This window comes from Battus philenor, unplaced genomic scaffold, assembly GCF_028537555.1.
Source record: "Battus philenor isolate CCGP_79_NKW_IND1 unplaced genomic scaffold, ilBatPhil1.0.hap1 SCAF_11, whole genome shotgun sequence".
NCBI classification, from domain to species: domain Eukaryota; kingdom Metazoa; phylum Arthropoda; class Insecta; order Lepidoptera; family Papilionidae; genus Battus; species Battus philenor.
Window position 1 is genome coordinate 12,106,772 of NW_027181673.1, and position 13,373 is coordinate 12,120,144.

The window sequence follows — 13,373 nt, forward strand, 5'->3', positions numbered from 1 at the left end:
ATAAGAAATGTTTTTCAATATCATTATTGGTTTTTTGTTTCCACTTCTTGCGAAACAGAAATTATTTATACTCGGAAATTTCGAAACGATCCGTTTTTTTCAAACAGTAGTTGAAAAAAATACTAATGGTATAATTTATTTTATTATACTAATGCTTAGCACTTAGCACGATTTTTGTTTTATTAGTTGTTAACACAGCACGATTTTCGTTTCATTAGTGGCAAGGCCTGTTTTGCATATGCGTATTTCAAGAACAGTCGATTGCTTGGGTTCATTAGCTATTTCTTTATTTATGTCGTCATCGTCATCATATCAGCCGATAGACGCCCTCTAAAAGGCGCAGGCTACAAAGCCCTAAATTTATTCACTTTCTTTTCTTTTTATTTCCTCTTTTATCCTTCACATAATCTATCAGTCCTTTACCTTTTACGCATCATTTTTTTCCCTCATCATTTCCTCCCGGACTGCTTTTTGTTTATTAACAATTTTTTGGTCCCAAATATTGGCGCGATGATCAGTCTTAAGTTGGTCGCAACAAAGTGACTTCCCGCAATCTTAACTATGCCGTTGGTCAACCTAGCGGTGGACCTACTCACACTGCGTCTACCAGCCTTTGGTCGCTACTCGAAAACCTTTTGGCTTCAATGGCTCTAAATTACACGAACTATGTGTATGTCATTGACCTTGGTTCCTCTGTGGATCTTCAAATTTCTGATTCGAATTCGCAGCGAAGTTCCGAACGTATCCCTTTCCATCACTCTTTGGGTGATCTAGAGCCTTTTTATAAGGCTTACTGTAAGCGACCATGTCTCCGATCGATATGTTATCACCGGCAATACGTACTAGTGAAAGATCTTCGTCTTCTGACATTGCGTTGTTTTGGACGAGAAGATGTTTGGGAGCTTTCTGAATGTTGTTCATCCGAGTTGGATTCGGCGTGTGATCTCATCATCGAAATAGGAATTTTATATAGGAATAGATATATAGAAATAATAGGAATTATGCATCGCGTGAAATCGGAGATATCTTTATTAATCACTATCAACGCTTCCAGAGTTTTCTACTGGCACCGTAGTAAATGGATAGTACACTAGGACTGAACATTGAGATGAAAAGCAATATTTTGACTCAAGATTTAGAAAAATTAAATTCGACTATCTACTGACATGGTTCCAGTAAGAGAAAGAGTTTAAGCAAGTACCTCTTACGAGTAAAAAGAAATGTTGTAGATAGGGTCAAGTTGATTCTCCGGCAACTTCTTCGAAGTCTTTGACAACATCCGCAAAAGGCTTGAACAATGTCAAAAAATAAATGACATCGTACATGTAATGATACATTCTAAGTGTTAATTTTGGTAATCAATAAACGAATATTTACAATCAGCATATATATTTTAGCAATTGTCCAGCCGTAGTCCAATTTAAAAAAAAACATAATTTCATGTCTTGTTATTTATTTATTTGTTGTCTTAATAGTTAAAAACGGTACCTTACTCGTACAAGAACAAGATTTTCATTTCGTAAATCCGAAGATTAACAATGTCATTATATTTTCACAGTAATGCTTCATGATATTTTTATTTTTTTTTCTTTTGGTTTCAATTCTCGACAAATGTTTGACAGCTATGAACAGGTATTTCAATTTACGCTATGTGTACAACAAAAAGTGTTATTTTCACAATTTACCACATTATTATGTTTTATTTTCATTCTAAGAAAATCTTCCACATGTCTTAAAGGATTAACAAGAACTTGAAAAATCGGACGAGCTATTTGCGAGTTTACCGCGTAGTAATACAATTCGCAATTCATTTTTATTTATAAAGATAATACAAAGGATATATATATATATCCTTTGTATTATCTTTATAAATATATATCTATATATATATAAATATATATATATATATATATATATCTATATACTATTCGTTTTATTACAACAATATTGATTTCTTTGTTTGAACTAAAAGAGTTTTGAATTATTAATGAAAAGATCGAATCTTTACAGTCTAAAGATGTTTTAATCAAGAATTTTTTGCTATAACGCTTCTACCATCCACGTTAAAAGAATTAATACTTTTTATTCGTTACTTATTCTTCCTCGTTCGAATTTGAATTAGGTAATATTTTAAGCCGTTTTTAGTTCGGATGCTATCAGTGATGTAGTTCCTGCCATTGTGTTTTGGTCGAAATTGTAAATACGTAATACGTTCACGAAGAATTATTCATATAAAGTGGCAGTAGACGAAGAACATCTGTCTTGCAGCTGGTAGCCGTTGAGCCGAAAGGTACAAAGGGACGATCATTAAGTGGTAGACCCTTTATTTAATCAAGATCGAGGGAAGTAGTGGAGATCTTTAGAACTTACAGTCGGCGTCTGTTGGAACAAGAATACATATAATATACACCATGTCAATCGCACCTGGCTTTCATTTTTTTGTGTTCCTTATTTCATCTGCGATCAGTCCCAGGACTATAAGCGGATTTGTTGAGTGGTGTTTGAAAGGGGTCTCCCCGGCGGGAGACACTCCTAGTTCACCATCGAGCGTCTAGTCTCTGGATGTCATGGCGTTTAAGACATTTCTGGTACTGGATGCAAGTCAATTCGGAAGCCAAGTTATTTGGGTGTTTGTCTAGCCCATTTTTATAATTAGTTGATGACTGCTGGATCTCCTTCTTTACTGTTTTGATCTCCAGAGCTTCGTGGATTTCAGAGTTCGTGAGGTACCATGGAGCATCTGTTATGGTACGCAGTATGCCATTTTGCAGCCTTTGTATGATGGTTATGTTGGAGTTACAAGCGCTTCCCTAGAGTTGGATCCCGTACATCCACACTGGTTTTCATTTATCTCCGTCGAGAATGAACTAATACGTGTTCACTATCACTGCCGCTCGCATAATGTGTATATGTACGCTGTACATATGTCTCAATCAGATGTCAAGATTTTCGCCACATTTTAACAAATGTTCTTTTTTATTTATTTTTCATAATTCTGTGTACCTTTTGAGACGTAATCGTTAGTTAAAATACTTAGGAATTCTTTTATAATTTGACTTTTTGATGAAAAAACTTATGAAATTTTGTAGCATTCGAAAACAACGTTTGTTTTTCTCGTCACCAATCAACAATGACAACTTTACTTTCCACACATATTTTCTCTCGTTTATACGCAGTTTGAATAGCGTATGCTTTAATAAATTAAAATGGAAAGTATTAAAGTATGCGTAGCTAGTTAGAAATTATGACGAAAGCTTAAAAATAAATAATGTATAATAATCCTCCGCGACGTGTTCTGTAGTTCAAATGTAAAAGGATCTCTATATGAGTCTGACAGGTTAATTTTAAATTTGTTTATTAAAACAGAAGAGCTTTGTATCATCAGTGTTAAAATATAAAATATTTTAAATTGTAATTTACCATTTATACATCAAGTTATATTTTCTGACGTCTTGCTTAGATGGAACGAACTCTTGATAAATTAACACAACAACTAATTGCCTTTTCGTTTATTATTTTGCCGAAACTCGATCGGAATCTACGAGACAGTAAATACATACAAATATATGTACATATACATGTTTGTAGTCTTAATACATATATGTTTAGAGCTTTGGCCAATATAGGACCAGCATCACACTAAAACATTTTATTATACAACATATATACGTAATTTGATTTGATCTAATCATACATTTTATTACATACAATATACGTTATTACAAATTATATTCATATTTACATTGACCAAGAATGAAAGACGATAAAAAGGAACTTTTTATTTATAGTTATAATTTTGGCTCTCCGTACATAGATGGAATTATAGATTCTCTAAGAAAATCCAACGAAAAATTCAAAGTCAGAATCTAAAACTATAAAAATTTATGTGCTCTTGTAACTTAAAAATGGATTATATAAGACCATCGTTGTATATTATTTTTAAATATAATATGAAACATAGTAAAAGTCAACCTTAATTATACATTATGATAATTAATTATAAATTCGGAATCATCAACAGTAAACGTAATATAAAATAGGCTTAAATTTACATGAACACATTAATTTTTCTATTTTTATTGCACCGTTATACTTAATTATGGACTACATGAGTAAAATATATCTTAAGTTAAGCTCAACTGTATTATGCAGGCGTCCATTAAATATTTATTTTAGAACTTAACAGTACTTAAGAGTTCGTAAATATTTTACAAATATTTTTATGTTATTATATTATTATTATGAAAAATTTTAATCGTATACAATTTCTTAACGAATTTACACCGTAAAAACTAGATTGTCATATTAAAAAAATAGATATTATTTATTAATTCAACATCTAAAGCAGGGCTGAGCAAGACGCGGCTCGATAAACACGTTAATCCGGGCCACCAAGCGTTTCTTATCTTGTATTTATTTTATCGATTTTATCTAAACTAAGTATTGTTAAAAATTTGTTAGTTCCAGAAGACTTTAAATTTAAGAATTAACATCGATTTTTTTTATAAATCTTATGTGAGTCCTGAGAAATTTCCACTTTTGAGGAAAAATTATGTCTCTGTTCGAAAGTATTTGTTTGCAAAAAAATATTTTTAAATTAACCAAAAATGACCAACGACCAAGACTGATTGATATTACTTCATCAATTCTAGCGAATATCGATCAGCTTGTATCGAAGGAACAGTGCCATATTTGTGATTAAAAATTTCAAGTAAATTTCCTTTTTCTCTTCTTTTATTGTTTACTTTTATTTGCATTAAAATTAAATCTTTACTTTTTTTAATTTAAATAATTACAGTTTTGTTAATTATTAATATACATTATTTCATGTGCAGCCCGCTAAAAATTTAAAAATATCAATTGGCCAGTTGCTATCCGAAAGGTTGCCATTACTTGATCTAAAGCGTTCTCATTGATTTTTCAAGCTTTTTTCTACAAGACTGTATGTATATACAATTTAATAAGTTTTATAGTAGTAAATACTATAGTATGCAACGCGGTTACATATTATTGTTCATTATCGACATTTCAGTCGTAGGATGTCCACAGCTGGACATAGACTTCCAATAGAATCGATTGTAAGCGAACAGCATTCAGCATATTATTGACGAAGGACATAAATTCTAAAGGGCTCAGAAATTTCTAGTTACCAAGAAGTGTTATAAGGCTGACACGCAATATTCATGGACTATCATTAACACAGTTCACCGCTTCTATAAAGTGTTTGCATTGTTGTTATTTATGTGAACGTGGCGTTTTTGCAATTACTTTGTAATGAAATTTAATTTTATGTTGATTGCATTAATACGTATTTAACTTGGAAAACACACAGTCCATGGCGTTCGACAAATGATACAGATTATAAGACACTAAAATTACTTTATTAGTCTGCACAGACTGGGATAACATTGAGTCTTCGCTCACTTTATCCAACATTTATTCCTAGTTAAAAGTAATAAAGTAAGTTATGACGGCCCCTGTTTTAACAAAAATCATTGGCTCCATCTTCATCAACATCATAATTTCAGCCTTAGGACGTTCATCTGTCTAGACCAGTGATTCCCAAAGTGGTCTATATCGGCCCCTAGTCTAGTTTAGTCAGCGAAAAAAAATTTGGGGGTCCATGAAATGAAAGTGGGGGTCCACGATAGTGGATCTCAACACATATACTGATAGTACCTATTTACTTACATTATACTATCTTATAATATCAAAACATTTATAATATTTATAAAAGTGCCTATGAAGAAAAAAAGAAACAGACTGGACATCATTAGCAGAGAAGATTAACCCTTACAAAATTGATGCCAAATGTTGATAATTTATTATTAAAGCATCATCCTCTCATAGAGCAATCTATAGACATTAACAATTACGCCGGTTGGAAGTGGTTTAAACCTAGCTTCTTCGGACGACCATAAAAAGGGCTTTTGTTCGCCATGTGGGTAGAACGCTGCCCATGTACGTTCGTGGTTTACACTCCAGAATCTTCATCACCCTGCGGTCATCTGTTCTATGCACTATGCAGCCAACCCATTGTTACTTCAACTTGACAATTAGCTATGCTATGTCGGTTACTCTCATTTAAAATAATTTTGTTAGGACCTCCTCATTTTAGGCTTGTACACTTATGAATGCAAATGTAGCAAAAAAGAGTGGAAGACGATGACTTAACTAGAATAGTATAATATATAGAATTGTTTAAATAAGTAAACTGCTATATCATAATATGGAACCAGGTATTTGATACATAAGTTTACCTGTCGGTTTTTATCATCAAAGTGAAATATACTTCAAACTTTCTCTTCGTTTTCACATGGATAATAACGCCAAAGAGATTTTTTTATCTTCTCCTATCTCCTCCTTCTCGTATTTTTACGAAGTAAAATTTTCTAAGAGGGAGATTCTCTTGGGTAGTGAACATTTGAATCCTTCCAAGTTCAAACTTTGGAGGAGGTTTTCAGATTATAGCCGGTCAACATGATAGTGTCGGGATTTTAACCCGCTTACCGATATTCGGCATTGTACCTCTTGGTTTCTAGTAGATGTAGATACTGTTAGGCTTGTGGGGCTGTTACAGCTTCGTGAGTCACAATAGCCAGATCAAATAAACATGTTGGCTTCTAAATGGTTATTTAAAATAAATAATAATATATTACGTAATTTGCAAAATTAGTTATAATGTAACTGGCAAAGCAAGCTTTCGTTTCTAAGCATAAGTTTCAATGTTGAATGTTTGAAAGTACAGGAATGTCAAAAACATGTACCAAAACAATGTTTCAAAGAAATAACAATTTGTATACAAAAAGAAATTAGAGAGGCGTAGTAAGTGCTTTAGTACTGAATTTATTTTGCCCCAGGCGACGCAGTTGCCTTCATGGTTTTCTTATTATTGTCTTTGTACAATATTGTTTGAAAAAATGCGATGTAGCGAATTGTTGCCTATTGTAAATCATCTAGGAAGTCGTAAATCGTTTTTATTATAATAAATAAAAATCATTGGAACATTGAATGTAAATTATCTAAGTAATACTGAACATACATTTTCTAAAATAAAATATATACCTCTTAGTTAAAATATAAAAATACTATTTAGCTCAAAAATAGTCGCCTTCGTGTCGCATAGCAGACTTTTTCATTGAATAAACTATACAGATTGTTACAAAAAATTCACGAATTTCAAGCAGTTAAAGTGTTTTATAGGATAATAAAAGTTATCCTTAAGACACTTATTCCACGTGCGGATCCCTGGTGATCTATAGATCACAATACTGAGTTAGAATTTTATATTTTCAACGGTACATTTGTAATTTAAAAATAAGATTGTAACTAATTTCTATAATTTCTCAGAAGTAATTAGGTCACCGCAGTGTAGGAACTCAGATATATGTAATTTTTATGTTAGATATACAACAAACCATTTTACGATGTAACTTGTTACACAATAAAGAAAAGTTTAGTAGAAATTAAGATATTATAATGTAGCCATTTTGTGATTCTGAAGCGGATTCCATGGACAAGTAAGCGGACCATAGAATGTCCTATAAAGTGGACAAAAACCTTGTTATAGTCGTAGAATGTCACTGGACATAGACTGCTTTCGATTGATCCTATTGGAAGGCTATAGGAGAGGCAGATATCCAGCAATGGAGGTCTTTACAGATAAAATGTTGATGATTAGTCTAACCACTTCTTGTCACAGAATATAGTAGACATTTAATATTTTATGATGACAATAAGTATTGCATAAAATTCTCAGTTTGTGAGACAACTGTCATAAAACCTTTTGAAGTAACTTTGAGAACTAGTACGATTAAAATACATAATGTATTAAGAGATGCCTAAATTTTTTTGATTATTCAAAGAACAAATCTAAAGATTAGGCAAATTTTATGTATAAAAATATTTTTTGCCTCTTAATTCATATCACTTCGTTATAAAATCCACGTCTAAATATCCACAACTGTGACACTTATTGCAGCATGCCAGAAACTTAAGTGATGCAATATCGTCGTTTCAGCCCATGGACGCCCACTCAAAGGCATAAACCTCATCCGAAGATATCTATGGGACAGTTATACGATTGTAATCAGATATTGATAAAACAAATTAGTGGAAAAAACGTGATCTCAATAGTTGTGTGTTTATTAATATTCGAGAGTAATCGTTTCAGCCCATACAGGTCCGCTCCAAGGCAGATGCCTCCCCCAAAGGTATCGGTGGGGGGATATTCCATAATCGCCAAACTTGTCAGGTGGGTTGGAGATCGCAGTGTCGTATTATGGTACGTAGAAAATATTGATACCTATCTTCTGAAAACAAATTAAAATACATTTATGTTATATGCTTAATTAACATTGCAATAGCTTGATGGTTGGCGGCTTGGTGAATGCATCACTTCGAAGACGGGCTGTTTTATCTGAAATAATTTATAACGTATTTTCTTCTTACTTGACGTCAATGCAATGTCAGAATACTCTACCTCACTGCATATAAATATATGAAAAACATAAAAGTATATTCTATCTGTTGTAATTACTGTAAATTCTTGACTTTATTTCGAAATATTCCTCTACATTCCTTGTGTATTCAGTTTATTCTTTAAATTATTGTTGTACACGTTAACACACTATATATAACGAGTACAAACATATTTAAAATTTACTTTGTGAACTTTTCTTCAATTATAAACAAAAATAGTTAGTATTTTTGGACATGCAATGGCCTGCGTCGGGCGTCTTCCTTCGATTTGTTTTTAATAGTTTTATTTATTTTTTGTACAGTTTTTAATTAGAACACAAAATTAATAGTATTTTATGTTTTGGACCGATATCGAAATGAAAAATAGAACACAATACATTAAAACATTATAGCGTCATATATGACAATATATAACGGTGAATATGATAATGTCTAATGATCTCAAAGTAACTTATAAGACTTACTTCCTAAACTTAGATATATTTAAGGTAGGTTAAAAAGAGAGATTCAAACTGTTCTTAGTGAAGCAAAGCAAGCATGATTAGAAACGTGATTGTCATTGTTTTCTAAGGTTGACATGGTTTCTGATTACATGTCATTACAAATTGTCTATAACTAGTGAGCCTGAAGTTCGTAGAGTACAGTGACCATGTTTTGAACAATTTTAGTAATATATGGATTAATCCTTCAAAAATCATCGTCATTTTAGACGTCAGACTTAAACTGATGGTCATTAGCTGTCTTTTTTTTAATTTGGCTCCCGATTTTCGGGTAATAAGTATTATGATAAATTTGTTTTCAATCCTAAAAATTTATATTTTTTATTCAGCATCATTGCCTTAAATAATAAATATCAGTATTATATAATTGTCTTATTCATAATCAATCATCGTTTTAGTTATAGAACGTGTACTATTTGAAAAAGTTCATAGATTTCCAATTAGACCAGTTTACATCAAGCGTCTTTCGACGACTTTGAAAATATCATCTTTCCACTTTGCAGAGAGACGTCTTACGTTGCGCTTGCTGATCCGTCGTCTACACTCTATAATGTTAATAAAGTCCCAGCGGCTTCCTGTTTTGCGCGCTATGTTGCCTGCCGCCACTTCCACATGTAAATTAACTGGACTAAGTCGACTACTTTCACCCGTCTACGAATTTCCTCATTCCTTATTCGATTCCTTTAATAATAAAACATTTATTTGAAATAATCACATTGGTTTATCTAACTAAAGCAATGGTCTATCAATTGCGTTAGGAGACTTTCTTTCTTTCTCTTGTCATCTCTACTACTCCTACTCCCTACTGGCTCCTACTGAATCCTCCTTCAAATAGCTGTGTCTATCGTTTACCAATGTTTGTTGTATTTATGCAAATTACTATCTCCAGCTCCTGTGATATCTAGTCTTCTCATAGTATAGAATTTTGGTCTCTCGGTCACCCATTATTCATAATTATTTTAGCCGTAGGATGTACACCAGCATGTCCTTGATATTTGATTGCGACAACCTTTTAAGGTTGTTGAAAGTTACTAATTGTTAATGTTTCCCAACGATCCATTTGTGACAAAATGTTTAGAATAGACCATGTCCAGTAGTGAAGATTCCACGGCTGAATCGGTGAGGATAATGGTTACTTTCTTTTCTCTTTTCCAATACTTCGTTATAACATTTTTGAACTTATATTTGAAGTTGAGGTTAGCTTTTAGAGCAGTGTGGCCAAAACATTGCATTACACGCGCTACTTATACTTAAGTTTTTTTTTTTAATTCGAAGTTAATAAATTTCAACTTATCTACATTTTCTTCTCTACTCTTTTTTCTTTTCGTATCTGAATATAATTTATTTCGTCATTAGTTGAATTACGAATTTAAATTATGAACAAACTAACAATGATAAACTTCGCAATATCTGTTAAACCATTGGGTTTCTTTTATATTATTTAAATTGAATTACAATGTATATTTTTAGATACACGACGCACAAGCTGTCAAATGCAATTCCATATCTGTTGAAATAATTGACATACAGAACGTGACCACGGCTGTGACAATGCGTGGATCGTGAAACTGAAAAATTTATAATTACATAAGATAAAACCGATGTTTTATAAATATTTACAGAATATATGAGTGTTATGACCCGGAGCTCAGCTCTATTGAAAAGATCATTTTTGATTATGGAACATGGTAATGTAAAAAGGCTTAAACGCCTGAAGAATAGTGTTTTGACAAACTTGTGTCAATGTATTGAAATCTATTACATATTTATAAACGTCCGGGTTGAAAAGTTTTTGAGTGGTGATCAAGAGCCAATAGGCGCGGTGTGGGTGGGCATTTCGCTAGGTGGGTCGACGACATCACCACAGGGCTGGCCACAGTAATGGACTTTAAGCCCTTGCAATTGGCTTCGATCGGCTGAAAAGAAACAGAAGACGTGGAAATGTTGTTAAGGTCGTGGAAAGACGCTGGATGCAAGCCACTGGTAACCGTTTTTGTAGAATCTATGTCCAGCTCTTGACTTCCCACAGCTGAAGTGATGATATGCATATTTGTTTATATATATATACAAATATATATATAATAAAAAGGAAAATGGTCGGTTTTATAACACGAGGCAATTTCTTTTAGACCATAGTATGAAATGAGTAGAAGTACAAAAAAGTATAAGAATGCTGATATAAAAGAGTTTTGAAAATTCGGTCTAATAAAACTGTATCTATTCTATATTTTATTTCATCTTATTATACAAGTACGTTAGATTCATGTTACCTATAATGTAAACAAATGAACATGCGTGATAATAGACGCTAATGCGGGTAATGGTAGTCGCAATCAGTTAGGCATTATCTTAATGATCTAGAATAGCTGTCATATTGCACGTTTGGTGTATGATCAAAATTAAGTGTAATTGTGTACACAGAACCTGCTTTATCTACTGTCAAAACAGAGTGGCCGTTATAATAGAATATCATTAGTCTATGTTTATTACTAAGTTTTGCACTAACTACTGTACCATTTCTTATATATGAATAACGTAAATGATGAACATTAAAATGTAAACGTATTTATTCACGCATAAAATTTGTGTTTTATGTCTAGGGTTTTGTAGTGTGATCCATATTTTGTTATCTTTAATCGTATCATAATTTACAATTTACAGTTTTATCCAGTCATTACCTTTATCTTTGCATCTCCCAAAAGATGAACTGATAATGACTTTGGTACTATGTTTCTTTTGTACGTAGTAAAACAAGTGTTAGATAAATATACATATCACATTGATTTTTGTAGCTCGCTTCTACATATCTAAGATTTACTCGTAACTATTAATGAGCGAAAACAGCTGACATAGTTCAGGGTATATGCAAGTCGAGGTGGCAGTGGCAGGCTACTTAGCTGGTGGATAGTCGCTGGGGCCTTCAGGCTATGGAGTGTATACCTGGAAACGGCAAATGTAGCGTGTGCCGTCTACAAGGCGGAGAGATGACTGTGTTAAGGTGTTTGGTAAACGCTCGATGCAGACCGCTTTTAAACGTTTCTATTAGAAATTTTTGGGCGATGCCTACGTCCAGCAGAGAACGTCTCGTGTTTGAAATGATGATTAAAATTTTACGTTGTTGATAGTTCGTAATAGCTATGGGCGTTTGACAGTTGCAGCTTTGCGTTTTTGATACTCGTGGGTAAAGCGCTATAAATTTTGATTGTCGTTTATCAGCTGTATCAATCTATATCATCAAAATCATCTATCTTAAAATTAGTTTATTTATTGCACATTTAGTCAATAAATAAAATGGCCTTCAAAGTGGCTAGGCTAGTTACATCAAATATTTTCGCCCTAGAAATATGCGACAAAACTATTCTGTCAAGAATGTATGTATGTATAGCTATATATTAACCATTAATTGATAATTACACTCCAACATATATATGCTAGTCACTGACTTATTTTAGAATATCTGCAATTGCTACCCGTGAAGCATTACATATTCTCGTTTCTAGGATTTCAATTCTAAGAAATGAATTCAAAGAAATCAACATATATCTAATATTACTCCTTTTTACCCTTCATTAAGAACTAAATTACCACTAGTGTTCATATTATTTTAAGAAAAGCGTGATTTATCTTTTGGATAAACATGCTACAAGCTTCATTAGCCGATCTATAGCTTTTATGGAATTCTCGTGAAAACTTGTGTAGCTCTTTTCACCGTATCAATTCTGTTCTATTTTGCCTATCTTTAAAAGACATTGTGACGGAACAACGGATATCACATATTCCCAGTTTCATTATCACGAAAAGGTTCGAAAATAAATTTTTAGCTGCGCATAGACGTTCCTTATGTTCAATAAAAAATAATGGCCATTCCCTTTTCTAATAACACCTCTTGTTGCATACTTTTAATAATGTTCTTTATATTTTGGTTATTCGATAATATTTAACAAAATTTGGAGATGATCACAATATGTTTATTAATTTGTAAAAGAAATATTATACAGGCCATTAAGTTGAAAGGATTTTAAACAGTTTTAAAACTAATACTTGGAGTATTAGTTATAAAACTGTTCTTAACAAAGAAGTGTAAACACGTAAGAATTTGAAAGCGTAAAAAAGTCTGTGACATCTAAACGTAAACACTCATTGAATATAGATCGGCAATTCGTGAAAATCGCTGCCATCCCTCTCAGGATCGCGGACAACTCTTCCCGTAATTTATTTTTGAGCTTGGCAATCGTCATCGTTTTATGGAAACAAACATTGCATGAGCCCTCTAGAAAAAAATGCATTGGCATGAGATCTGGGATCCGTGGAATGTGTCTTCCTTCAACTACATTAGTTTTCCACTAAATTTACAAAGGCTGATGATTCATTAATTGTATGGCATATTACGCC